Source organism: Phyllobates terribilis, unplaced genomic scaffold (genome assembly GCF_046119375.1).
Source record: "Phyllobates terribilis strain yellow unplaced genomic scaffold, ASM4611937v1 Scaffold_7__3_contigs__length_470593459, whole genome shotgun sequence".
NCBI classification, from domain to species: domain Eukaryota; kingdom Metazoa; phylum Chordata; class Amphibia; order Anura; family Dendrobatidae; genus Phyllobates; species Phyllobates terribilis.
This window is the reverse complement of record NW_027362767.1, coordinates 395,637,654-395,663,198: the sequence shown is the minus strand read 5'-3', so window position 1 is coordinate 395,663,198 and position 25,545 is coordinate 395,637,654. Positions and strand designations below refer to the sequence as shown.

The window sequence follows — 25,545 nt, the reverse complement described above, 5'->3', positions numbered from 1 at the left end:
AGTCTCTAAAGCCTGCCAAATCAAACAAACAGTCCTTCTCAGGACTAATATCCATCCCAGATATCAGGCAGGCAGGCAGGCAGGCTGTGGTTATACCAGCAAACGTTGCATTACAGTCCTGTGTGCTCCTGTTGATCAAATTGCTAGACTTATCCCCCGGTCTCAGGGGCCAGGAAAAATCCTGTTTTTTTTCATCTAAATCCAGTATTATTTTTTTTCCTTAGTCAGACTGTACAAATACACATCTTATTAACCTTTTGGTATACCCCCCCCCCAAAAAAAAAAAATTAGCGTGTCTGTGACTGTTCAGACACCAATATATCTGTTTAAAAGAGTGTGGTGTAGGCCAGAGAAAACGAAACGGTGGTTTTGCAGTTCCACGGGTCAAATCTCTGTATTATCCTGCTTTTAGCATTTTTTGCCATAAAAAAAACTGTAATAGTGTCTCCCTGACTGCTCAGACACCAATATATCTGTTTAAAAGAGTCTGGTGTAGGCCAGAGAAATAGAACTGTGGTTTTGCAGTTCCATGGGTCAAATCTCTGTATTATCCTGCTTTTGGCATTTTTTGCCTTAAAAAAAACAGTAATAGTGTCTCCCTGACTGGTCAGACACCAATATATCTGTTTAAAAGAGTCTGATGTAGGCCAAAGAAATAGAACTGTGGTTTCGTAGTTCCACGTGTCAAATCTCTGTAATATCCTGCTTTTGGCATTTTTTTTCCATAAAAAAACTGTAATAGCGTCTCCCTGACTGTTCAGACACCAATATATCTGTTTAAAAGAGTCGCGTGTAGGCCAGAAAAATAGAACTGGGGTTTTGCAGTTCCACGGGTCAAATCTCTGACAACGGACACGTGGACAAGTGCTTGTGGCCAGGGACGGTACATCTACCTGACGGCACACTGGGTAAACATAGTGGAAGCCGGGACCCAGTTGGACCTTGGGACGGAACACATCCTCCCCACACCAAGGATTGCGGGCCCTATGTCAGTCACAGTTGCCCCCACAGTGTACTGCTCCTGTGCATCATCCTCTTCCTCCTCCTCATGTTAAGCCTCCATCTCAGATATCACCATATCAGTTACAAGCTGGAAGCACTGCAATACTGCCTCAGCCAAGCAGAAACAGGCTGTGCTGAAACTCTTAAGCTTAGGTGATAAACCTCACACTGCTTGTGAGTTGTGGACAGCTGTGAAAGAGTAGGCAAATTTGTGGCTGAGACCGCTGAACCTACATCCAGGCATGGTCGTGTGTGACAATGGCCGTAACCTGGTGGCGGCTCTGAGGCGAGGTGAGATCACACACGTACCATGCCTGGCTCATGTGCTTAACCTCATGGTTCAGCGGTTTCTTAAATCTTAAAGTTGCCAGATCTGCTCGTCAAAGTACGCTGCCTGTCAGCTCATTTTCGCAAGTCGGCTACAGCTTCCGCCGCCCTTGCTGTGTTGCAGCTGCGTTTGCAGCTTCCGGCACACCGACTGGTGTGTGATGTCCCCACATGTTGAAACTCTACCCTCCACATGTTGCAAAGGATTTGTGAGCAGAAGAGAGCAGTTGTGGAGTACCAATTGCAACAAGGCGTCGATATTCAGGTCAAACTCCACACATAAGACCTCAGGAGTGGACCTGGATGTCTGACATATGTACCATCCTGACAAACTTTGAGGAGTCTACCAAGATGGTGAATAGTGATGACGCTATCATTAGCTTCAGCATCCCACTTGTCTGTCTTTTGCAAAGCTCTCTGCAGAGAATTAAAGAGGAGACATTGCAGCCAAAGTATGATGAGAAGGATCAAGAACCCATAATGGGCGATTACACACAGCCCAGCCTCATCTCATCCCAACGTGCATTGGGGGACAATGAGGGAGAGGAGGAGGAGGAAGAACAGGAGCTGATATCATGCGCTTTAGACGGTAGTACCTGTACAACTGTCATACAATCGGTTCAGCGTGGGTGGCCTGAGGACAGGGGGGAGGAGGAGGAGGAGGAGAGCATGGTCAGTCATCATCTTGGTGAGGACACCGAAGTCTTGCCCGTTACCAGTCTGGCACGCATGGCTGACTTTATGTTACACTACCTTACCCGTGTCCCTCGCATTGTCAAAATGTTGGGTGACAGTCATTATTGGTTGGTGACACTTTTAGACCCCCGCTACAAAGAGAACTTTAACTCTCTTATTCCTGAGGTGGAGAGGTCTACAAAAATGTGGCAGTATCAGAAGGCCCTTGCTGTAGAACTGTTAAAAAAATTCCCATCTGAACACGCTAGCGGCAGGGTCACAGTTCGTTGCCCAACCAAGGCGTACAGGTGAGAGAGACGCATCTCCAATCCAGCAGAGGCAGGGGAACAATGTCTACATTCTGGGACAGTTTTCTGAGACCCGCCCAGCTTACAGGCCCTGAGGCGCGGGATAGTCTCACAAGGAGTGAAAAGTTTCAAAAGATGGTGAGGGAGTACCTTGCCGACCGTACCAGCGTCCTCCGTGATTCCTCTGTGCCTTTTTAATTATTGGCTATCCAAGCTGGACATTTGGAATGAACTCTCTCTGAATGCCTTGGAGGTCCTGGCCTGCCCTGCCACTAGCGTGTTATCCGATAGTGTTTTTAGTGCTGCTGGGGGAATTATAACTGATAAGCGCACTCACCATCTACTGACAATGCTGACAAGCTGACCCTTATCAAAATGAACAAGTGCTGTATTGGGCCAGACTTCTCATCATCACCAAATGACAGCAGAGTAACATAAAGTCAAATCCACTGTGTTATTTCGGGAGGTGTATTCCCATGCACCACTTCACACCCACACATGGGTATACGCTTCCTCATTTCGGCTGTATTTTGCTCTTCTCCTTATCCTCAGCCTCCACCACCACTATAACACCAGGGTGACCGTGGTCCGTGTTGGCAGCATAGCAAGTTCCTCCGTCCTAATTTTTGGCAGCTTTTGCTTGGAAAGCATAGGCAAAGACTATGGGAGACCTCCCCAATAATGGAAATAATGTTTTTAATATGCTGTACTGCATGGCTCTTTTAAGGGGCATGAAAACCGTCTGGTTAATCTACTGCGACCTCCATGTCTCTTCCAAAGGGCATTAAAACTGTCTTGTTAAGCTACTGCAACCTACACCACTATTCCAAGGGGCATTGATATTGTCTTTTTATTCCACTGCTTCCTCCACGTCTCTTCCAAGGGGCATTAAAACCGTCTTTTTAAGCTACTGCGACTTCCACGTCTCTTCCAAGGGGCATTAAAGCCGACTTGTTAAGCTACTGCAACGTCCACCACCTTTCCAAGGGACATTAAAACCTTTTTGTTAAGCTACTGCAGCCTCCACCACTTTTCCAAGGGGCATTAAAACTGTCTTGTTAAGCTACTGTGACCTCCACCACTTTTTCAAGGGGCATTGATATTGTCTTTTTATTCCACTGCGACCTCCACCATTCTTCCAAGGGGCATTAAAACCATCTTGTTAAGCTACTGCGACCCCGAACACTTTTCCCAGGGGCATTGATATTGTCTTTTTATTCCACTGCGACCTCCACCATTCTTCCAACAGGCATTGCATTTCCTCCTAATTTTAGTCAGCTTTTGCTTTTCAATGCATTTGCAAACACTAAGGGGAGACCCACTCCCCAATAATGCGTAGAAGGTTTTTAGTATGATGTAATCCACGTCTGTTTCAAGGGGCATTGCAGTTCCTCATAATTTTTGGAAAGCCTTCCATTCACTGCTTAGGCCAACAGTGTACAGGAGACCTAGTTGCTATAAATGGAAAAAACTGTTTAGTTAAGGCCCTCTGACCTCCATGTCGCTTCCAAGGAGCACTGGAGTGCCTCGAAATTTTTGGTAGGCATTGCACTCACTGTATGCCCTATAACTGTGTAGCCGAACCACTCCTTTTGGTACAGAAACATATCCTACAAGACATGTGTGGTTGACTGGCCTGATATTGATGTGAATGGTCCCTTTTTCTCCTGCTCTTTCTCCTTTGCCACCACCTCATCCATCATTCATCACCTGAAGCTTTGTTTTAACGGGAGTCATAGAACTGGGATAGTACAGGAAAACATCCAGCAATACTCGGAGGAGGTAGGATATGCGCCAAAACGCTGACCACCTCAGGCCTAGCCGCTACTAAATACATGCGCCTGCATTCCGAGAAAACAAAGCAGACGCTAACTTCTGTCTTCATCATCATGTGCCTCACCTTGGCACTCTCAACTCCCCTGATGGAGAAGCCAGGGCCCACCGGAGGAGTCTGGTTCTCTGGTTGGCTCGTCCAATGCTGCCCTAAAGCAGGCCAGGTAAGAAAAGTGTGGGGGAAGTTCAGCGGAGAAAAAGGGCGGCTGGGGACTGTTTTTGGATACCCGGCCGCCCCCCCCGAGGCGGCTGGGGACCGTGTGTGGACACCCAGCGGCGGGGCGGCTGTGGACCGAGTATGGACACCCGGCCTCCCCCTGGCGGCTGGGGACCGAGCGTGGACACCCGGCCGCTGGGCGGCTGGGGACTGAATATGGATACCTTGCTGCCGAAGCAGCCATGAGGTAGTGGCCAGCTTCAGCCTCCTCCAAGCTAAGAGGCCCCATTTCAAGTGCAAGCTAGCAGTATGGTATTGCAGCCTGGGGGTGGGTGGATGTCAGGTTGCACACTTATGCTTGCATTCCAAGAGAAGAAAGCAGATGCTAATTTCTATCATCATCATCATGCTCCTCACCTTGGCACTCTCAAATCCCCTGATGGAGAAGCCAGGGCCCACTGGAGGAGTCTGGTTCTCTGGTGGGCCTGTCCAATGCTTCTCTAAAGCAGGCCAGGCTAAGAAAAGGAGAAATAGGGGTGGCTGGGGACCATTTATGGACACCCGGCCGTGGACACCCGGCCGCCGGGCGGCTGTGGACTGAGTATGGATACCTCGCTGCCGACGCAGCCATGAGGTAGTGGCCATCTTCAGCCTCCTCCAAACTGAAAGGCCCCATTTCAAGTGCAAGCTAGCAGTATGGTATTGCAGCCTGGGGGTGGGTGGGTGGCAGGCTGCATACTTGCGCTTGCATTGCAAGGAATGGGGGGGGTACAATTGAACACTGCCCTGGGACAAGGACTTGCACGAGGATAGTTGCAAGTCTGCATCTTCTGATGCGGCAAGGATCACTTCTGATGGGCACACTTTTAGGCAGTGACCTGGGGGTCAGAGATGCTTCCAGGGGTCTTCCCCATGCTGTTCCCATGTCTTTTCAGCACTGTATGCATGTGTCACACAGCACATGGCCAGATAAGATTGTAAAATGTTAAAATGACACTTCCCGGTGAATGCATTTGTCACGGTTGAAAGCAATACAAAAGTGCAAAAACGCATAAAAAATGCTACTTGTTAACATAGCCCAAGGTATGGAGGAGTATTTTTGTTTTTGGTTATTTATTTTACCTTATACACAAGTCTTTACCCTGGAAATGAAATTCCTTAACATATTTCACAGGAAACCGTTTCAGTTTTGTTTTTGAACTTTTTATTGTGATCACTGTAAGGCAGCACTAGTCATCATAATGGGGGATACTCGCTGCACCAGGTAAATCAAAGCACACCAGCAATGTCCTTCCGGTATCTCTTAATTCATTGGTTTATTATCTCATCATAAACCGCATATGTCCGGGTCCAACTCAGTGGCACGCCGACACACATATATAATGTTCACGAGCTAAGTGGCAGACAGGCCCACTTGGCCCAGGTTACAGCCTTCAGCAAGGTAATACTTTAGCAATGTCCATACAAGTGTCCATATAACAATGCGTATTACCTTTGCCGGGTTTAGTTGCTGCAGTCCATTTGATCTGCCACCACAGTGTCTTTTAGGCTTTCCCTGGTGGGGGTCTCTAGCCATCGTCCCGTCTAAGGCTACTGGAATGTTTCACTCACACACATCCAGTCTGCGCCTTTCCGGACTCTTCACCAAGCCACTGCCTTCCAAGGCCACTGGCATCTACACAAGATCCAGCCTCGACCTTTTAGGCTGCCAGGCTTCACTGTATCACGGTGTCCCACACACACGGGGAACAGGCCTCACGCCCAACACACCAAACACACCTGTCTCCCATCAAGCAGGGTTTATATATCCATCCCGTGCACACACACACACACACACACACACACAGACAGGACCTTGCTGATGTCACAGTCATGTGATCAGACAGACATTCTGTGCGCGCAGGACCTGTGCTATGTCACAGTCATGTGACCAGTCACCTGAGGGGGAAGGTACATGGTCAGGTAAAACACATCTTGGACCATTACCGTAATGCCAGCAAGTCGCTGCATTACAGCACGTAAAAGTGGCTTAATACCTCTGACCACGTTGTTGACAGCAGTGACCTGGGGGTCAGAAATGCTTCCTGGGGCGATGCCCATGCTGTCCCCATGTCTTTTGAGCACTGTCACTATCGTTGTGGGCACTTTTTAGGCTTTCTACAGACTGCCGGGGATGCCGCCGCAAAAATGCTCTGGTCTCCCATAGACTAACATTGGGCTCGTTGCTCGGGTCGAGCACCCGAGTATCACGGTGAGCTCGGCGCAAGCTTCGAGCACCCGAGCATTTTAGTACTCGCTCAACACTATAGTTAGCAGCAGTGGTTGGCCTCCTACACAATGAGTAAATTATTCATGATCATGAGGCCATCCATCTCCTTAGCTTTCTGTTCATTGGAATGCAAGAGCATGTATGTAGTAGTGGCTAGGCCTGAGGTCAGTGTTTCTCAACTCCAGTACTCAAGACCCACCAACAGGTCTTGAATTCAGGATTTCCTTAGTATTGCACAGGCAATAATCCCATCACCTGAGCAATACTAAGGAAATACTGAAAACATGACATGTTGGTGGGTCTTGAGGACCGGAGTTGAGAAACACTGCCTGAGGTGGTCAGCGTTTTGGCGCATATCCTACCTCCTCCGAGGATTTCTGGATGTTTTCCTGCTACTATCCCAGTTCTATAACTCCCGCTAAAACAAAGCTTCAGGTGATGAATGATGATGAGGTTTTGGCAAAGGAGAAAGAGCAGGAGGAACAGGGACCATTCACATCAATATCAGGCCAGTCAACCACACATGTCTTGTAGGATATGTTTCTGTACCAAAAGGAACGGTTCGGCTACACAGTTATAGGGAATACAGTGAGTGCAAAGCCTACCAAAAATTTCAAGGCACTCCAATGCCGTTTGGAAGTGACATGGAGGTCAGAGGGCCTTAACTAAACCGTTTTTTCCATTTATAGCAACTGGGTCTCCTGTACACTGTTGGCCTAAGCAGTGAATGGAAGGCTTTCCAAAAATTATGAGGAACTGCAATACCCCTGGATACAGACGTGGATTAAAGCATACTAAAACCTTCTTCCCATTATTGGGGAGTGGGTCTCCCTTAATGTTCGCCTATGCATTGAAAAGCAAAAGCTGACTAAAACTAGGAGGAAATGCAATGCCCATTGGAATAGTCGTGGAGGTTAGAGGTAACTAAAAACAACATTTCAATGCACCTTGGAAGAGCTGTGGAGTTCAGAGTGGTTTAACAAGACAGTTTTAATGCTCCTTGGAAGAGACGTGGAGGTCACACTAGCTTAACAAGACGGTTTTAATGCCCCTTGAAAGAGACATGGAGTTCAGAGTGGTTTAACAAGACGGTTTTAATGCCCCTTGGAAGAGACGTGGAGGTCCCAGTGGAATAAAAAGACAATATCAATGCCCCTTGGAAGAGTGGTGGAGGTCCTAGTGGAATAAAAAGACAATATCAATGCCCCTTTGAAGAGTGATCGAGGTTACAGTGGAATAAAAAGACAATATCAATGACCCTTGGAAGAGACGTGGAGGTCACAGTAGCTTAACAAGATGATTTTCATGTACCTTGGAAAAGACGTGGAGTTCGGAGTGGTTTCACAAGATGGTTCTAATGCCCCTTGGAAGTGACGTGGAGGTCACAGTAGCTTAACAAGATGGTTTTAATGCCCCTTGGAAGAGACGTGGAGTTCATAGTGGTTTAACAAGATGGTTTTAATGCACCTTGGAAGAGACGTGGAGGTCACAGTAGCTTATCAAGACGGTTTTAATGCCCTTTGGAAGAGATGTGGAGGTCACAGTAGCTTAACAAGATGATTTTAATGCCCCTTACAAGAGCCATGCAGTACAGAATATTAAAAATATTATTCCCATTATTGGGGAGTGGGTCTCCCATAGTCTTTTCCTATGCCTTCGAAGCAAAAGCTGCCAAAAATTAGGACGGAGGAACTTTCAATGCCCCTCACAAGAGCCATGCAGTACAGTATATTAAAAACATTATTCCCATTATTGGGGAGTGGGTCTCCCATAGTCTTTGCCTATGCCTTCCAAGCAAAAGCTGCCAAAAATTAGGACGGAGGAACTTGCAATGCTGGCAACACGGACCACGGTTACCCTGGTGGTATAGTAGTGGTGGAGGCTGAGGATAAGGAGAAGAGCAAAATACAGCTGAAATGAGGAAATGTATACCCATGTGTGGGTGTGAAGTGGTGCATGGGAATACACCTCCCGAAATAACACAGTGGATTTGACTTTATGTTACTCTGCTGTCATTTGGTGGTGATGAGAAGTCTGGCCCAATCTAGCCCTTGTTCATTTTGATAAGGGTCAGCTTGTCAGCATTGTCAGTTGACAGGCGAGTGCGCTTATCAGCTATAATTCCCCCAGAAGCACTAAAAACACTCTCCGATAACACGCTAGTGGCAGGGCAGGCCAGGACTTCCAAGGCGTACAGTGCGAGTTCATTCCAAGTGTCCAGCTTGGATACTCAATAATTAGAAGGCACAGAGGAATCACGGAGGATGCTGGTACGGTTGGCAAGGTACTCCCTCACCATCTTTTGAAACTTTTCACTCCTTGTGAGAGTACTCTGCGCCTCAGGGCCTGTAATCTGGGCAGGTCTCAGAAAACTGTCCCAGAACATTGACAGTGTTCCCCTGCCTCTGCTGGATTGGAGTTGCATCTCTTTTGCCTATATGCCTTGGTTGGGCAACGAACTGTGACCTCTGCTGCTAGCGTGTTCAGATGGGAATATTTTTTAACAGTTCTGCAGCAAGGGCCTTCTGGTACTGCCACATTTTTGTAGACCTCTCCACCTCAGGAATAAGAGAGTGAAAGTTCTCCTTATAGCGGGGGTCTAAAAGTGTCACCAACCAGTAATGACTGTCACCGAACATCTTGACAATGCGAGGGACACGGTTAAGGCAGCGTAACATAAAGTCAGCCATGCGTACCAGACTGGTAACGGGCAAGACTTCCTTGTCCTCACCAAGTTGACGACTGACCATGCTCTCCTCCTCCTCCTCCTCCTGCCCCCCTGTCCTCAGGCCACCCATGCTGAACCGAATGTATGACAGTTGTACAGGTACTACCGTCTACAGCGCATGATACCAGCTCCTGTTCTTCCTCCTCCTTTTCTCCCTCATTGTCCCCCAATGCACTTTGGGATGAGATGTGGCTGGGCTGTGTGTAATCGCCCGCTACGGCTTCTTGATCCATCTCATCATACTCTGGCTGCAATGCCTCCTCTTTAGTTCTCTGCAGAGAGCGTTGCAAAAGACAGACAAGTGGGATGCTGACACTAATGATGGCGTCATCACCACTCACCATCTTGGTGGACTCCTCAAAGTTTGTCAGGACGGTTCATATGTCAGACATCAAGGTCCACTCCTGAGGTCTTATGTGTGGAGTCTGACCTGAATATCGACGCCTTTTTGCAGCTGATACTCCACAACTGCTCTCTTCTGCTCACAAATCCTTTGCAACATGTGGAGGGTAGAGTTCCAACGTGTGGGGACATCACACACTAGTCGGTGTCCCGGAAGCTGCAAACGCTGCTGCAACACAGCAAGGGCGGCGGAAGCTGTAGCCGACTTCCGAAAATGAGCTGACAGGCGGCGTACTTTGACGAGCAGATCTGGCAACTCGGGGTACGATTTAAGAAACCGCTGAACCACGAGGTTAAGCACATGAGCCAGGCATGGTACGTGTGTGATCTTGCCTCGCCTCAGAGCCACCACCAGATTATGGCCATTGTCACACATGACCATGCCTGGATGTAGGTTCAGCAGTCTCAGCCACAGATCTGCCTGTTCTTTCACATCTGTCCACAACTCACAAGCAGTGTCAGGTTTATCACCTAAGCTTATGAGTATCAGCACAGCCTGTAGCTTGGCTGAGGCAGTATTGCAGTGCTTCCAGCTTGTAACTGATGTGGTGATATCTGAGATGGAGGCTGAACATGAGGAGGAGGATGATGCGCAGGAGCTGTACACTGTGGGGGCAACTCTGACTGACATAGGGCCCGCAATCCTCGGTGTGGGTGGATGTGTTCCGTCTCAAGGTCCGACTGGGTGCCGGCTTCCACTATGTTTACTCAGTGTGCCGTCAGGGAGATGTACCATCTCTGGCCACAAGCACTTGTCCACGTGTCCATTGTCAGGTGGACTCTCCCAGTAACTGCGTTGTTCAGGGCATGGCAGATGTTTTGGGACACGTGCTTGTGTAGTGCGGGAATGGCACACCGGGCAAAATAGTTTCGGCTGGGGACCGAGTACCAAGGGACAGCCACCGCCATAAGGTTGCGGAAGGATTCCGTCTCCACCAGCCTAAAAGTCAGCATTTCCAACGCAAGCAGTCGTTAAATGTGTGAATTTAGGACTGTGGCCTGTGGGGCGTTGGCTGCGAATTTCAACTTTTGTTCAAAGGTCTTGGATATGGACAATTGAACGCTGCGGTGCGACGTGGATGTGGACGTTGATGCTGTTTCTTGAGAAACTGCCGTAACAAGTGAAGACTGAGAGGAGGGGGCATCTTTGCATGCAGTATGGACAGGGGATTGCCTTGCACGCACAACATGGGGTTCTCTTACACGCTCAATAGTGGAAGAAGCAGTGGTGACACCCACTGACACTGGTCGTGGACCCTGGGGTTCGCCCCACAAAGTCGGGTGCTTTGCTGACATGTGCCTGATCATGCTGGTGGTGGGCAAGCTGGTAGTTTTGTCACCCCTGCTGATGCTGGCCTGGCAGGTGGTACAAATGGCCTTTTTGGGGTTATCAGCAGAGTCTTTAAAAAAAATTCCACTCTGGAAGACCTTCCTGTTGTACTGGCAACGTCCCTCGTGTTGGTGTTACAGGGAACTGTTGCCCGCCTACTGTCTGCTTCTTCCTGTCTGTTGGGGTACTCTGCCTCCCCCCCCCTGTGTGCTGCTGGCCTCGCTCTGCATGTCCTCCTGCCACATTGGGTCAGTTACTAGATCATCCACCACCTCCTCCTCTTCCACTTCCGCACCACGGTCCTCCTCCTCACTTCGTGTCAATTGTGTCTCGTCATCGTCCACCTCTTGTGACAAATTGCCAGTGTCGCCTTCCTGTGGCCGTGGCTGTTCAAATATTAGGCCATCGCTACATGGGATCTCCTCTTCCACCACTTCAAGCGGAGCTGGCGAGGGGCCCAAATATGGAAATGGACCAGTGAACAGCTCTTCAGAGTGTCCAGCTGTGGGATCAGTTGCTGTCTGACGACAATCGGCATGGTGGGAGGAAGGAGCATCAGGGTGAGGAGGAGTATGCGGTCGAGACTCACGGCTACTAAGACTTGACCGTGTGGAAGACAGACCGAAGGTGGTGGTGCCCAGGTGACTGGAAGTATTATCTGCTATCCAATTAATAACCTGTTCAGACTGATCAGTTGGCAATAGTGATGTTGTGTGCTTCCCTAGTAATTCGGTCAAGAACTGGGAGCGAGAAGATGTGGCTGTTGGTTGTGCCACATTTTCACCTTGGCCACGGCCCCGTCCTCTGCACCCACCATCACCAGAGCGTCCAGTTCCACGTCCCTTGCCACGAGTCTTGCCCATTGTAAATGAAGTAAAATAGCTTACTCTTGCACTATTAATGGCAAAAGGGTAATAAAAAGGAGATTAGAACAGTGGAAGAGGAAAACCACCGTTCTATTTCTCTGGCCTACACCAGAATCTTTTAAACAGATATATTTGTGTCTGAACAGTCAGCGAGACACTCAAACTGTTGTTTTTTATGGAAAAAAGGCAAAAAGGTAGATTACACCCAGATTTGAACCATGGAAGAGGAAAACCACAGTTCTATTTCTCTGGCCTACACCAGAATCTTTTAAACTATTTGTGTCTGAACAGTCAGCGAGACACTCAAACTGTTTTTTCTTATGGAAAAAAGGCAAAAAGGTGGATAACACCCAGATTTGAACCGTGGAAGAGGAAAACCACAGTTCTAATATCTTGGCATATACCAGACTGTTTTAAATAGATATATTCGTGTCTGAACAGTCTGAGAGACACTCTGACTGTTTTTTTTTAAGGAAAATGGCAAAAAAGTGGATAATACAGAGATTTGAACCGTGGAACTGCAAAACCACAGTTCTAGTTATCTGGCCGAAACCAGACTGTTTAAAACAGATATATTTGTGTCTGAACACTCACAGACACACTCAATTTTTTTTTTTTGTTGGTGGGGATACCAAAAGGTTAATAAGATGGGTATTTGTACAGTCTGACTGAGGAAACAAATAAATAAAGAGGATTTAGATGAAAAAAAAAGGATTTTTCCTGGCCCCTGAGACACTTTAATGCAGTGTTTGTTGGTATAACCCAGGGGTCTCAAACACAGAAGGGCATATGGGCCGCACAAGGAAAAACATTTAATTTGGGGGGCCGCATTATTTGCATGATAAAGTGACATTTTTAGTGATACCATTTTTTTCTATACACCTTTTGAACTGGTCCTCATCTTGCAGACATCCAGGTCCCCCATATTGCAGACATGGTCTCCCCTCTAGGTCCCCCATTTTGCAGACATGGTCTCCCCTCCAGGTCCCCCATATTGCAGACATGGTCTCCACTCCAGGTCCCCCATATTGCAGACATGGTCTCCCCTCCAGGTCCCCCATATTGCAGACATGGTCTCCCCGCCAGGTCCCCCATATTGCAGACACGGTCTCCCCTCCAGGTCCCCCATATTGCAAACACGGTCACCCCTCCAGGTCCCACATATTGCAGACACGGTCTCCCGTCCATGTCCCCCATATTGCAGACATGGTCTCCCATCCAGGTCCCCCATATTGCAGACATGGTCCCCCATCCAGGTCCCCCATCCAGCAGACATGGTCTCCCATCCAGGTCCCCCATATTGCAGACATCACCCCCAAATTGCAGATATGGTCCCCCTCCAGGTCCTCCATATTGCAGACATGGTCTTCATATTGCAGACATGGTTCCCATATTGCAGACATGGTCCCCCATCCAGGTCCCCAATATTGCAGACATGGTCCCCCATCCAGGTCCCCCATATTGCAGACATGGTCCCCCATATTGCAGACATGGTCCTGCATCCTGGTCCTTATGTTGCAGAAATGTCCCCCATCCAGGTCCCCATGTTGCAGACGTGTCCCCCATCTAGGTCCCCCACCATACTGCGCTCAGGGTCCCCGTCCCCCCATACTGCGCTCAGGGTTCCCATCCCTGTCCCCCCATACTGCGCTCAGGGTCCCCGTCCTCGTCCCCCCATACTGTGCTCAGGGTCCGCATCCCCCCATACTGTGGTCACGGTCCCCGTTTCCGTCCCCCCATACTGCGCTCAGGGTCCCCCCTCATACTGCGCTCAGGGTCCCCCCCCATACTGCGCTCAGGGTCCCCGCCCCCCTCATACTGCGCTCAGGGTCCCCGTCCTCCCTCATACAGTGCTCAGGGTCCCCGTCCCCCCTACAGCGCTCAGGGTCCCCGTCCCCCCCATACAGCGCTTAGGGTCCCCGCCCCCCCCATACTGCGCTCAGGGTCCCCGTCCTCCCTCATACAGTGCTCAGGGTCCCCATCCCTCCATACAGCGCTCAGGGTCCCCGTCCCTCCATACAGCGCTCAGGGTCCCCGTCTCCCCCATACTATGCACAGTGCCCCCCCTATACTGAGCACAGGTCCCCTGTGGTGTATTTCACATGACAGAGAAAAAAAAAAAGATTCCCAGCTGTCCTCCATTCCCTCGGCGTCCTTTCTGCACCTGTGGCCCGCAGGCACAGACCCCGTAACAATCGCGGCTCTCTCCAGCAGGCGGGGACATCAGCGCTGTAATGCAGAGTATTGCCGCGCAGAGACTGGCTCTCTGCACAGCAATGCCAGTGTCAGCCGCCAGCCTATCTGGCAATCCCTGCATATTCATTGGCTCTGTAAAGAGCGCCATACATGCAGGGTGGATACCCGAGCTCCAGCCCGAGTAACCCGGAAATGCTCGGTGCTCGCCGAACATCCCGAGTAGTGAGATGCTCGGGCGAGTACCGAGCAGTGTCGAGCATGCTCGCTCAACACTAATTAGAACATTAAGCATGTAAAACTTCTTCAAAAGTTTTAGAGCTAGATATATTGTGACTAAATCAGCACCTACTTGTAAAATTGCAATCATTAAATATAAAAACATGTATCAGTAACAATATGTGTCAAAAACAACACGTGAACTCTGCATGAGAAAATTGAATTAAAACACCAACAATCAGTATGAACCATGAAGGCATAAGCAAAATGGGGCCCTGGACAGGAATGGGCCAGTAGTTTCTTAACCAGAAACTGTATTAATTGGTCTCTCATCAGTCCTTTGGTGAAGAAAAGAGATGTAGACAGGGTCATTGTCTTAACTTTGGAGTAGATTATTCAGAGATCAGTCTTTTGGGAGTAAGTTTTTCCATTCTTTTCCTCTGTTTTCCTGTATGATTGGGTGGGACAGTTTCCCAGGTCGGGGGTGGAGGGACCGGGAGCAAGGTCGTCAGATCCTGGACTACGCTCCAGTCCTCAACCTGTATGTCGGAACGGTCCAAGATTCTGAGAGCTTCCTGCAAATCTTCTATGGAACGTATGGAAAGTCTTTTACCTTCCGCCGAAAATAAAATGCCGAAAGGAAATCCTTAAGGCATCGGTGAACGGTTTAAGTATCCTTTTTTGCAGGATCTGAGGAGAAAGGTCTTGGAAGATTAGAATTTGGATGTCATCGAAAGAGAGTTTATCCGAGCTCCTGGATTGGTTGAGGACATCCTCTTTAACTTTGTAGATTAGGAGATGGCATATTATGTCTCGGGGGGGGCTCGGAGGGTTTAGGTTTTCTTCTAAGAGCCCTGCGGTCTTTTTTGATGATAATCTCGTCCTTGTAATTTTCCCCTAAAATCTGGATAAAGTGGACCTTTAATGTAGATGGAATGGATTCTGGGGGGATCAACTCTGGAAGACCTCTGATTCATAAGTTGTTTCCTCGTCCTCTATTCTCTTGGTCTTCTAGGGCTTCAAAAGCCAAGTTCAGGTAGTGTTGTTGACACTTTTGGAAACTTTCTACTGTCACACCAGAGAAGTTGCATAAGGATTGTTGAGTTGATTCAAGTGTTTCGACTCTGGAACCTATATGTGTTATCTCTTATTTTAAGTCTTTAATTTCTTTCAAAAGAGGATCCAAAGACGAGTGGAGAGGTTTTTGAATAAAGTTACGGGAGACAGTTCTTGTATCTTGTCCTCTTCAATATCACTATCTTGATCTTCATTTAGCTGGGGTTTTACTGTTGTGGAGAGATCTTTGGAAAGGAGTGGTGTTTTATTGGGGAGCATTGCAATAGGTACATTGGTTTTCTTGACAAATTTTTCTATTTCTCCTTTTATATTTTTTGAATGTGTGTAATTTCTCTGGTGGGCCCTCCATCTCTTTTGACCATTTTGCTTGAGGATTTTTTTTTTAAATAGTAATTTTTGAGTTCCGTGTCATTTCTTAAAGGGATCACATAGTAGGAGGTAGTTTAATAGAAGTTATGCATGTGTAAGTATAGTCTTGCAGTTGGAAGGAAAAAAAAAGAAGGTAATCCACTACTGACCACTGGATGTCACCAGAGTCACACTGTCAGTGTTAGTACAGTAATGACTTAGAGGTTGCTGTTGGTCACAGATATTGCAGTTACACTAAAATGTCATTTCAGTAGGAAGATAAAAGTCTCTTTTTTTTCCCCCCTCTTTCTTTCCCTCTTCAGGGTGGGCGAGGGATTAGTTGTTTAGTTGCTATGTAAATATAGCTACGGAGGGAGGCAGGGTTGGAGAAATTTATATTTATTTCTTTATTTCTTGTATCCCACTTCACAGGGGTTAGGGAGAGAGTATGAACCCTCTGGATGGAGATAGATTCTGAAGGAGGTGCAGGGGAGATGAGTTGAGGACACTGTCTGCAGCCTCTGTCTCAGGGGGTCTTTTCCTCTCCTATGTCCCTGTGCAGTTAAGATAACGGTGGCTCCGGATGGATGGCGGGAAGGAGACCCCAGGCCGCCGCCACAGCTCAGCAATCTGGGCCAGGACCTGTGCTTTCCAGCACTCCAGCAGCAGCGCTCCTCCAACAGCCTCCATGGACTCACCAGACGCCGCAGCAGGGTGAGTGCTGGTTCCAGGGAGGTAGGCACCCCGTAGATGGGACCGCGTCACCGGGGCCAAATTTCTCCCATCTTCACCTACCTCTGGTCTCAGAGCACCTTCGGCTGGTCAGCGCCTTAATGGGACTGCAGCGGCAGCTGCACCTCCTCCTGTGCTGTAGTCTCCGGTCCTAAGGGCCGAGCGGGGCAGCGGTGATCACCCTCAGGGGGCCCTCCTTTCAGTTCCGAGGTGTCCTCCTCAGTGTACCGGAGGGCTGTGCTGTGCGCTCTCAGGCTAGACCGTGGCTTCGGGCGTCGTAGTAGGCCTGGGACTTCTGAGCTGCGTAGAGGCTCCGGGGAGGTTTCAGAAAGAAGCTTTTTATAGTGTTAATGTTCCTGGGGTGTTTAGGGCGGTGGATGATGCAATAAATCCACAAATTGTAAGTGGATTTGATTTTGGGCCTAGGAGCTCTCAGATATGAGACCTTCCTCCACAGCAGCTAGACACGACCCCGTCAAGTTAGAAACTTAAAGGTGTTTTCCAAGAATGAACATTTTTCTGCAAAAGCTCTTACTGGATGAAAATAACAAACTGAGCATTACTTACTTGCTCCATTACTTTACTTGCTCCAGCATCAGCTTCGATGATTGTTTACAGGCTGTGTAATGACCGGAGGTCCTAGAGAGATCCAGTGAGTCACAAACTGAGACAGAGACAGAAATAAACAACACTTTCTTTACTAAAACAGGGATTAGTCTAAAATTCAGTATTTAGAAGAAACTATACCAGCAAAAGAAAAACAAGGTAAGTAAGTATCATTAAAGACACCCATATATGTGTCCTATATTAATGATAACCCGTATATGGACTTGTATAACGAGCGGACCTTCGAAAAATAATATTAAAAAACAAGAAAAAAACTTCGAATACAGGTCCATTGTGACAAAAACAAATTTTATTTGTTCAAAAAATAACACGATTGACACAATGTAGTGCGTGAACGAGAAAAAGAATAAAAGCAACATACAAGAAAGAGGGCGCCAAAGCAGACCGATACGTGGGAGATGCTCAATTATATGTTTGTCGTATCAAGCCTCCATGGTAATACCAGAGTTACATTGTTCGCTTAAAAAATTACTGCTCACTAATGTATGCCTTGCTCAAAGGCTTATGCTGCACGTCAATTAATACTCATGTATTTTCCCAAAAATAGTATACCATGCAGATTAAACACCATAATGCTAGCTCATGACACCGTTCACATTATTATATATTTATTATTACCATATAGGTAGAGAATATAGATAGAATATATGAACACATGTGAACACCGTCATAAATAGCAACAAATTAACCTGAGAACGTGCACAGCTCCAAATACACTAGATAGAAAGGCGCTAGTATTGCACGGAAAAGCGAACATGTTCATAAGCTTAAACCATCATGATGGCAAAATGAGTATACTCACACGTGGATGGTATATAACTGGTCTGCGATGGCGCCCACACCGACGCGCGTTTCGGCTGAAGCCTTCCTCTGGGTGGTAGCGTCATTGCCTAGTGTCCATCATTAAAAATAAGCATTAACCAATAGGAGAACGCAGGTGTGTCCCATAACTGCCAATGGGGTATTGAGGTGTGTGGCTCGGCGCATGACGTGCCGCAACATCCACAGGCCACCACGGCAGCCGCGTCACCCGACCCGGGGCGCCGCGAACATGCGAACCGTCACATGACCGGTCACACGGTCCGACACCCCGGGCCAAGTTAAGACACGGCCGACAAGGCACGCCCAGAGGAGGAGCGACCATCATGCGCACCACCCATCAAGCCGGCAGAGGCTGTAAGTATCAAGAACGCTTGCCCTGATAACTGACCACAAGAGTTATAATAGACGTTATCACTGAATGCACACATTATGTGTATATCCACCTTATGTCAATACGGCATATCACAAGCCCCATATGTCAACAGTATAGACAATAAATTATGTACGATTCCTATAAAAGCATAATGCCAAATTCCCAAGAATAGAATAAGTGCCAGAGAATTATAATCATAGAATAAATAGAAGAAATATGTAAGACCCTAGATCAACATAAAATAAGCATTAGTCATTATGGATCTACAATACTAATATTTCAATTATATATACTAATTAAATATTAGAAATATACACAAATATGACCAAATTCAATGGCTAGCCAAGGAAAAAGGAGGAGGGGGAGGGGAGGGGGAAAGGGGGGAGGGAGAAGGGGCAAGAAAAATATATATATCCAGGGATATTGTTGTTTGCAGTACTATCAAGCGTGATGATTCTTGTATCTTGTGTGCAGAAATGAACTCCCTGTGTGATAAATAGGCAGTCATGGGAAATATCTAGATAGAGAATTAAAAAGAATTAAAATACAACCTACATAACATAAAACCTAATCCATATGATCAAAGGACCACTGGATTAATAAGCTAAAATGATGAGAACACAAAAGACAATCAGAGAAAAGGGGCATAACTGATATTTTCATTTAGACCTAGGGGTTGGACAGTATTGAGTGTCCATATCCACCGTGTTTCATGTTGCCCTAGTAGTTGGCTGATTTTTGCTAAAATTCAGTATTACATGAATCAGTCTCAAGTTCTACCTGGGACACTGTCCCTAATAAATACACACAATCAGCAAAAGCTGAAATCAATGTGCCAATCTCAAGGTTTCCAGCTTATGTGAATTATTCTAAAGATCTGGAACAATTTTACCTAAACACAGTGTCAGTCTAGTGAGGGCAGTCTATAGGAACCCCCTGAGATGGCACACTGAATACAATCCTACCACTATTAACAATAACAATGCATGAAACTATACCAATTGCGCTTATACCCTTATTATCAGGATAGCCGGGTATCTTAAAGTTACGGTACCGTTAACCTCAGATGTGGTCTATCATAGGCCTGTGAATCGCGGTGCTGCAGCTAGTCCCGGAAAACTTTGGCGCCTAAACAAAAACAAAGTTCACAAAAACAGCAAAGATTCCTTGTCTTGTCGGCCGATGCCGAGCCCACACGCCGGGGACTTTAGTCCTGTAGCCTCAGATTAAGGTCTGGGAAAATCTCTTCACAAGGCTTGTCAGTATCCTCTCAATGTGAATGGCATCGGACCTCTTCTCTCCTCTAGCAGTCACTCACTCTTTTCCAGACCACCGACCATGTGCTCCGTCACAGAGATGGATTCCTCAGTCTCTTTCCCTTCTCACTCGACACTTGGCTCCTTCAGCACAAAGTCTCTAGGTCCACTCAGCATGGACTTCCACAAATCTCCAAAGAGCCACACAGCCTTCCCCAGCTCAGCACTTGTTCTTAAGCATGGACACAACTTCGCCAGGGGCAGGGGTTAACGATCTCCACAGGGAAGCTTGTAGAGACAGTGTCTTGTTGCAGCTCAGTTCTCACAGACTTTCTGTCTCATCTCTCACACAGCAGACACCCTCAGCACACACAGGGTTTCCTGGTCTGCTCCTGCTCTGAGCTCAGCCAGGCAAAAGTCACAGGGTCCTAATGCTCTCCTGCTGCTATCACAGTTCACACTCTGACAGGCTGCACCGCTGACTTCATAGCGGCAGTAAATGTCCAAGCTACAGTCAATCATTTGGCTAAGCAGCTTTGTCGATTTGGACAGCACGAGCAGCAAAGCTTATTGTTTTTTTGGGGCAGTGATGTCTGCTGTAATCGTGACATCACCCCTGCAGCCTGTCAATTATCAAAGGAGGCAGTGGTGAACATCGGCGATGGACAACAGTAAGTAATTAATTACCCAATTAGGGATGTGAATATTACATACTGATCATTGAAATCATTCTTCCCACTGGGCTATGGTGGAAAGAAAATGGGACACCTGCCTATGCTCTGTTGAATTACAAAAACACAATTTAAAATGTTTTTCTAAATCAAACAATGCCTTTAACTTGACTTCTTATGGTGTTTGGTCTTTTTTTTTCTCAGGCAAACGCTTGTGTTTGGGCGAAGGCCTGGTGCGCATGGAGCTCTTCCTCTTTCTGACCACCATACTGCAGAAGTTCACATTGGAGCCCACCATAGATCGAAAGAATCTGAGCATAAGACCCGAGCCCAACACCAATGCTACAAGACCTGTCATACCAGATGAATGTCGTCCCTCGTTTCTGAGCTGAAGACAAACTTCTTGCCTGAAGGAAGCCTAGAAGTTCTAGAAACGCTCTAAAAAAGAAGAAAGCTGCTCTAATTTTTTAAGATATAAATTGAAATAAATAATACAAAGATTGTGTGGAAAAATTTATATCATATTTTTTAGTCTATTTTTAATATCAGCCATGGCTGTATGAATGTACAAAGTATCAACATCTGTAATCATTTAATGCTAAAATAAAGATTAAACTTTTATGACAACTGTTTTATTTTGCAAAGGAGCGGCATCTTTGGGTAGGTTCACATCTACATTGGAGGCTTTGTTTGTAGCTCTGCTATTTTGACCGGTATAATGGAAGAACAATTACAAAGGCTCAATTGATCATTTCATAGTCAACTGGGTCTGTCGGGTGCCGGTATTGTCCATCATGTAACTGCAATTAATTTCTGCTCCTATGATGGAATGATATAATAGTTTAAACAGGATATATATGAATGAAGTCTTATTTTGGTAGTTACATGTGCATTATTTCGATTAAAGTTCCTTCTTTATGTATCTAAAATTTCCCATACAAATGGTTGATGATTGGAACATTCATATGAGCAACAATTCAATGTTGTACTTACTAGTCATATATTATCCAGTCTTAAAGTGGATGGGATAAAGAAAGATCTGGCAGATGTCCTTTTTCATCTCAATTTTCTTTCCTTCTGCACTGAGTTGAATTATTAACCAGTTGATATATCCATTATAGTCAACCAATAAACATGACCGTTATAGCCAATGATCAACTTGTCCATTACAGTTAATTAATGAACATGCCCATGATAATCAACTAATGCCCATGACAGTCAAGTCACAAATAGAGATGAGCGAACATTTCAATGTTCGGTTAGGGAAAGTTCGACGAACAAATAGACATTCGCCAAATTTATTGGTCGAATATTCGACGAACATTTCCGAATCCCATAATAGTCAATGGGGGGACCAAAAAATGCATATACAACATGGGCCCAAAATCTGTCGAAGCACATAAAATTAGGTGTAGACACCAGGAAAGTACCATCAGTTGACCCAGAGTACAAGTACTATAATTATTATTACTATGACAGCCACATTTATTCCGTGGCGCTTTACGTGTCAAAAGGGGTCACCGACTGGTACAAGAAGAGAGAGGACCCTGCCTGCGAGGGCGCACAAACAATCTGCAAGGGATGGGGGAGGACACAGTAGGTCAGGTACAGCTAGTCATGTAGCGGTATGCTGGAGCGAGGGTTAGCTCAGATTGTACACTTGTCACAAGAAGTGGGTCTTCAGCTTCCTTTTCAAGGTTTCCACGGTAGGCGACAGTCTGATGTGTTGGGGTACAGAGTTACACAGTAGCGGAGATGCATCGTATGAGATTGTGACAAGAAGAGATAAGAGTGAAGTAGAGAAGGAGATCTTGGAAGGATGGGAGGTTGCGTGTAGGTAACTAGTATAGGGAGACTAGGTCACACATGTATGGAGGAAACAGGTTTTCAATGGCTTGTTATGCCAAAGTTAGGCTTTTCAACTGGAGTATCTGGGCAACATGGAGCCCGCGCAGGGATTGACAGAGGGGAGAAGCCTGGGAATAGCGGGGTGACAGGTGGATTAATTGGCCAGCACACTTTAGGATAGATTGGAGGGGTGTGAGAGTGGTAGAAGGGAGGCCACAGTGCAGGAACTTGTAGTAAATGAGGCGGGAGATAATGAGAGCATGCACTGGTGTTTTTCTAGATGCATGGTTTAGGAATGTGGGGATCCCCGAGAAACTTTGGAGTTGGAGTCAGCAGCAAGTGGAAAGGGCTTGGATCTGATGTTTGAAGGACAAATCAGAGTCAAGCTTGCAGGAGTGGGGAGAGTGGGCAGCCATTCACTTTGATGCATAGGTCAGTTGGGAGTGGGATGAATGAGATGGTGGAAAGATGATGCATTCCTTTTTATCCATGTTAAGTTTTACAAATCTAGCAGAGAAGAAAGATGAAATACAGGACACACATTGTGGGATTCTGGTTAGTAAGAGGATGAGCTGTCCCAGGCCGAAGGTGTAGGTGGAGAAGAGACTGTGTCCCAGAACATTACCCATGCCCTCCCCAGTTCACTTACTGGGAAGGACTGCCTAACAACCAACTCGTGGACAACAAAATGTGGCCAGGGATGGTACCGAGCCAGTCCACAGTGAAAAATTAGCTACAAACTGACGGGAAACCTTCCCACAAACTTTACTTAGCCAGGGCTGCTTCTCGGCAGGGTTGGGCGGGCCCACCAGAGAAACAAAGAATCCCCCGGTGGGCCCTGGCTTCTCCATCGGGAGAGTTCATAGCGCAAACCTTGCAGCTTGTGATGATGAGGAGGCCATCCATCTCCTTAGCATTCTGTTACTTGGAATGCAAGTGCAAGTATGCAGCCAGGCATCCACCCATCCATAGGCCACGATATTAAACTGCCACATTTCTGGACAGCTGTTTGCACTTGAAATGTTGCCTTTTAGGCTTGTGTAGGTGGAAGCTTTTTACAACCTCATGACGGCAGCTGGTTCTCCATTGTAGGTCCCCAGCCACCACCATTTCTCCCGGTGTCGTCCCCGACTTCCACAAGCTCGGGTCCTGGAAAATTACCCCTACCCCCCCAGTGCACTGACTGGGAAGGACCGCCTAACCACAAACACATGGACAAGTGAATGTGGCCAGGGACAGTATGGAGCCAGTCCACAGCTTGTCGATGAGAATTGTATTTCACTACAGCCATAGTATTTAGCTCGGTGAAAAGACTTGGGAAACCGTATCTACTCCAGCTGTAATTTCTCCCAGGAAGTCCTCTAATGCATCTTCTTGCATAAGCAATGGCAGCCCTTCCAACATCAGCTCACACTTCTCGTTGGTGCTTAGCCACAGACAAAGATCTTTCTTTACGCCTTGCGTTTAATCACTAGAGAGTTGGACAATGGCCTGATCTGCCATGCGTTTTGAGAAATAACGTGCATAAGCAAAGCAACAGTTTAGGCCACTGAAGGTCATTAAGCAAAACTCATACAGCTTTCCCAAAGACTATCAAGACTTCCAAGACAGGCATGACTTTTCTGTCCTCCCCAAGAGGACAACTGTCCATTTTCTCCTCCTCATCCTCCTCCTTCTCATTATCACCCAATCCGCTTTGAGATGAGATGAGGCTGGGCTGCATAGTTCCTTGCTCCGCCTGCAATGCCTCTTCTTTAACTGTGAGCAGCGAGCATTTCAGTAGACAGAGAATCAGGATTGTGATGCTAGTTATGGAGGATGGCACAGATATCCATGCCCACTCATCAGCTCTTCTGTGCAGAGGCTGACCTGAATGCCGATGGGCATGTTGAAGCTCATACTCAACAACTGCCCTCTGCTGCTCACAAATCCTTCCCAACATCTGCAACGTTGATTTCCAACATGTGGTGACATTGCACAACAGTCGGTGAGCTGGAAGCTGCAAACACTGCTGAAACACTGCCAGGGTGGCGGAAGCTATAACTGACGTTCTCAAATGGGCACACATGCATTGTACTTTCACAAGCAGCTGTGGCAGATCTGGGTAGGTTTTGAGAAATCGCTGAACAACTAAGTTGAGCACATTCAGTGTTCTCTTATTACTAATGTATAACCCTGTATGGAGAACAATATCAGCACCGAAAAATTGAAAGATGAAATATAGCCTGCTTTATATATCACGGTACTAAGAAAACCAATTTCGATTCTGTCTTGTGTACCCCTGTGACAAAAATATCTGCACAAAAGAATTAATTTCACTAGAGTAGAACTAGTATAATGGTGACCGACAACTCTTCCACTACAGCCAAACCCAATGGAGACCCAATCAGGATACTCCACATTTACAAAAATTAGTGGCAGACACCAGCAAAGTGGCATCAATTTCACCAGAGTAGAAGTAGTTTAATGGAGACAGAAACCTCTTCCACTAAAGCTAAACCCAATACATAGAGACCCAATCAGGATTCTCCACATTTTCAAAAATTAGTGGCAGACACCAGCAAAGTGGCATCAATTTCACTACAGTACAAATAGTATAATTAAGACCCACACCTCTTCCACTACAGCCAACCCAGTAGATGGAGATACAGTCAGGACTGTTCACATTTAAGATAATTAGGGCTTAAGACTTTTCCGTGGCCTACAGATTGGAGTTGGTGGAATTCAACCTTTTAGCTTTGTCATGTGTAGGAGTAAACAATCCTTTACGTGACCACAACTGCGGGACTGAGGGCTGGATGCAGTGCTGAGAGAGGGCGAAGTACGGTGAAACGGACAAACTGCTAGACCGTGAGTGAAGGTGCAGGTGGAGAATTTTCAGTGGATTGAGAAAAATGTGGTGTGCTCAGTGACACAAACACAGCAGGCAGGTTTGTTTCTGTTACAGCTGACTGACTCTCATTCAGCCTGACTGGAGCAAGTATACAACCGCAGCTTCTGCGGTCAGAGACCTGCGAGACAATACTTGGCACAGTAACAGAGGAGGAGGAGGAAGCAGCAGATGCATTTGATGGGGCAGCTGATGGTTGTTTATTGAAAACCAGTTTGGAGTTTATCATGTTTGTGTACCCCTTTGTGGAGAACAATATCTGCCCCAAATAATTAATTTCACTACAGTATAACTATACAAATGGATGGAGACCAAAACCTCTTCCACTACAACCAGCCCAGGAGATTGAGACCTAACCAGGGGTGTTCACATTTACCTAAATTAGGGCCTAACACCAACAAAGTGGCACCAATTTCACTAGAGTATAAGTATTGCAAAGGAGACCAAAACCTCTTCCACTACAGCCAAATCCAATAGATGGAAATCCAATGAGGATTCACCACATTTCCAAAAATTAGTGACAGACACCAGCATAGTAGCATCAATTTCAGTACAGTAGAAATAGTATAGTTAGGACCAACACCTCTTCTAG

The 25,545-nt window shown here is 46.8% G+C and overlaps 1 pseudogene; it reads left to right on the top strand.

The window, feature by feature from the left end:
• LOC141154986 (cytochrome P450 2G1-like) overlaps positions 1-20,836 on the top strand; it is a 103,951-nt pseudogene extending 83,115 nt beyond the window's left edge.
• Positions 20,837-25,545: the final 4,709 nt, after the last annotated feature.